Here is a 4,443-nt window from a genome sequence, read left to right on the forward strand (position 1 = left end):
ACATTTAGTTGATAATAATTCTGTGCTTTTATTTAAGTAGGATTTTGAATGCAGGACTTTTACTTGTAATGGAGTATTTTAACTTCGTAGTATTGGTACTTCTACTTAAGTAAAGCTGCCTTATAACCTTATGAGCTGATAACTGAACTCTTGCCATTAAAGAGAAGATGTTGTGAGAGAGTGTGTACCGGGGTCAAACCACAGGAAGTAAGAAACAGAGGGGGTAAATAAATGAAAACATTTCCTCTGCCTCTTACATCCCTGTAGCACAGTCTGTAGTAACCTGTGGCCTCTTGCTGCACACATCCCATGTCTAAGAATAACAAGGACAAAGAAAAGTGACTTGGCTGGACCGCTGGTTTTGTAAACAAGGAGTGTAATCTTCTAGAAAAATCTCTGCAAACACTTTGAGATGATGGAGAAATGTTAATTACATTTTCCTGTGCTTTCTTTCATGTGGTACAACGGATTTATGCAAATCAGTTCAGTTGAAGAATTACACGCTCTTCCTTCGAGATATGATAATATAAATATAACCTAAAACTAATGCAGTCTAACAACATTTTGCAATAAGCCTACTTTTATGAATCTTTTTTTTATTGAAACTGTGTTGAGAAAACATTCTGTTTCTGAGCATTTTAGGACTTCTTGTCCATATTGGCAAACTCTCTGCTACCTGTATGAGTAAAAGCTCTTTCACAGCTACTAAATGGACCTTGTGGTGAAATTGATTTCTCAACTGCTGTTTCCAAGGCCAAGAATTTCTGTTTTAATGAGGTGTTGAATCAACTTTAGGGTCATTTTAGAGGTTGTAGTTTGTGGTGCTGTTTGATTGCATTGAGTACTGAGAAGCGTTTCTAATATACTGTCCAACACGTAGACGTCAGAGAGTAGAATAAACATCAGAAAAGCCTCTCAGTGTAACAGCACCACATACTGCAGCTTTCAAAATGACCATATGGGTGAATCAACACCTCTCTAAAACTGATTATTGCATTATGACCTTCATGGAGGTAGGATTTGTTGCAGGACTGTTGAGTTAGACTGCATTAGTTTTATGAACTGAGAGTATATATATGCTAAGAATATGCAAAGAAATGAATAGTCATCAGTTACATATAAAAGTATAATATATTCCCTCTAAAATGTTCCAAACGTTCCTCCAAGCTGCACTTATGTCTGAAAGAACGGCAGAGACATGAAGGCCTTAAACTGCTAAATGTCTGCAGGGTGTTTCAGCGTCGGCTACGAACTAGAACAGGATCCTCTGTTATCTGACACCCCCTCGGTTTCTTTTAGAGGGACGAATGGGGATCGAAGACGGATGGCCTCAGGCTCTCCCCCTGTGAACATGAAAATGCCTCGCTAGCAGAGCAGCTACAAGTCAGCAGGATGTTGATATTATTCTATCCCTGACAGGTCCGTACAGGGCACCCTTCTCATCCACATACAATATTAAATGCTGACGTGGAAACCAGCTGCTGAAAAACCCCAGAGTCATCTGACTTTCTCTAATGTGTCCCTGAGGGCACATTAGAGCAACTTTCAGGGCTTTATATATTGTCTGAACTATGTGTGATGGAGGGTGAGGGATACAGAAGAAAAGCCTCTTTGTCAATATAAAATGTAAGATCAAGTCCCAACTTCCTTTGTTTAACTAAGTAATATACGATATAATAGAATATGAACATGCAATACATGTAATAATAGATTAGACTCTGGAGATAGATTATACTGGAGGTCCTTTTCAAAAACAATGCCCTGTTGTAATAAACATAATCCAGGTACAATGCACAGCAGAGTATATAACTAAAACCTTAAAGGTATGGCGTCTCCAGGAGGTTTCAAGGGTTTCATTATGACCCAAAATAAAGTTTCATACTTTAATTAAAGTCTTACAATTCATGTGGACTTCATTTTTAAAGCTGCACTAATCAATACTTTTATATTAACTATGTACCACATGACTACATGTAATGTGAAAGGGGTCCTACATGGTAATAAACCCAGATATCCAGTTCCCCTCAGCTCTGCGGAGCTTTGTAGCTCTTTCAGATCATTGTTTCAGGTCACCCCTCAACTGTTTTGGTTGTGAAATACCTGCTCTGCACCAAACAGCAGACGAACAAAGTTAGCGACTAGCTGGTGAACGTAGTGGAGCATTTAGCAGCTAAAGAGCCAGATATTTCCCTCAGGAGGTGGTGTAGAGCTGTGACCTGCAGAGCTGTTGCGCTGTCCCCAAATGGTCAAAAATATCAGTTAATCAAAAGCTCAATCAGTGCATTTCAGAATAAAACCTTTATTATAGAATTAATAAATCACAATCCAAGCAACTATTGCTTTTTCTTCACATTTGTCCTCATACCCACACATATCTTGTTAGTTTAAAGTTGTATTATCTGCAGCAGTAACAATACATGATGGGGACATCTCTATCTGCTGTCTACCACTATTTTACTTCTGTGTCACTGATAGTATAATATACAAATAGTGTTTTCAAATTTTTAGCAAAGTGACTCATTAGTTTCCAACTTGACAACTTCAAAAACTCCACAAAAGGCAAATGTTATTCAAATAATGTTTATTTTTGAAGAACAGCAGGCAAACATCACTTTTACTTTAAAAGCGGGGCACGATTTAATGAGCCAAACTCAAAATTAAGTAAATTTACAACTGATTTTTATCGTGAAGGTTAATGATTTAAAAAAGAAAAGTTGAGATAAAACATTTATTTTAGGATGTGAATTGTTTTTATGTCAACAACAACCCATGAAAACAAAGCTTGTGCATTCAGGGACGGAGTCGTCCTTAAAGTGCAAATGAGTAAACATTTCATTTCTATGATCAAAGGTAGTAATTTACTCTGTCCCACACACACACACACACACACACACACACACACACACACACACACACACACACACACACACACTTGTGCACACCGGAGCACACTCTAATTATGCTCTCATACACACAAACTCACACACACACACACACACACACAAACCAAGCATCCTGTTCATTAATATCCCTGTAGACACAAATAAACAGATTTTCCTGAATAATAGCATGACAAGAGAACAGACCACATTAACATCTGTAGGCAGGATAAAGTGTGGGCTCTTGTACAGTTATGTTCACATGCAGCATTTCTTTATTGAATCCCCCCCCAAAACAACCTCATATTAATTGGAATATTAATGTACATGTAAACATGCTCTGTCTGTGGGATGGGATATTGCGCTACTCTTAACAGTCATGCCCATTTCTTTAAAACAACACAAAAGGATGAGAACTACACATCTAAAAAAAGTAAAAAAAACTGTTGCAGTTTATTCATGCCTCAACAAAGACATATGTGCACACTGTAGCACCACAGAAGAGATAAAAGCAGAGCTGTTTCATTGTGTACGTCTTTAAAAACAGAGTGGGCATCTTTCTCGTTGCTTATGGTCTGATTCATAAATAGAATCATTCATAAACCACCAGTGGACAAAATTATCTGGGCTAGTCCTATTTGTGGAGAAAAAATAGATCCTCTGCTCACCATCTGTGACAGGAGGGGCCTAACCAGGCCTGATAGTGGATCAGTTCAGTAATCAGTTCATCGGCAGCTCATGCCTTAAAACCCTGTGTGTGTCGTCCGCATATCTGCATGTGTGTCTCAGGCTGAGTCTTTTCTCCATACAGCTGCAGCATCATTATATTAACACTTACTGACACATCAGCATCCCATCAGGACATCTGAATTAAAGTGGATTCAGTATGCTTCATTTATTTCCCATTTATTTCAATATAATGCCCAAATAAATGCTGCGCCCTAGAAAAAAACTGGAAGCATATTTTATGTGTTTATGTGTTATTCTGACTAAAAACATATATATCATAGCAAAAATGTCAGTTGAAATTAAACTGATCTATTTCTTCAGTAGGATTTTTACTTAGTTTGACCTATTCAGACTTTTCACAGAAGTGGGGCAGCAGGGGCGAAGTTGTCAGAGAGGCCGAACCAGCTGGCTACATGAAGGTGAATTAGTAACTCTCCCCCCTTCCTCCACCGCTACTGTTGAGGTGCCCTTGTGCAAGGCACTTAACCCCCAGCTGCTCCGGTGGACAGGGGCAAATAATGGGAAGATTCAAGGTGTGAGAGCACAAAACTTTAGGGAACATGAAGCACTGGAAAACAGCAGAAATGTTAAATCAGTCCATAAATAAATTCTTAGTGTCTGCACAACCACACAGCTGCCTGCATCAGTTTCAGTAGTCAGAGCATCCAGAGGAACACACAACACAGGTACTTATTTTGAAGTTATTTTCAAACATGTGGGTCACTGTAAGCATCTGCCACAATGACACCTGGTAACACAGCAGGCTGAACTTAGGGTGAGGTGATACTGAAGGATGTAAGGGGCAGCCAGTCTGAAAGAAACCAGCTCTGGGCGA

This window comes from Enoplosus armatus, chromosome 18 (genome assembly GCF_043641665.1).
Source record: "Enoplosus armatus isolate fEnoArm2 chromosome 18, fEnoArm2.hap1, whole genome shotgun sequence".
Taxonomy (NCBI): Eukaryota; Metazoa; Chordata; class Actinopteri; order Centrarchiformes; family Enoplosidae; genus Enoplosus; species Enoplosus armatus.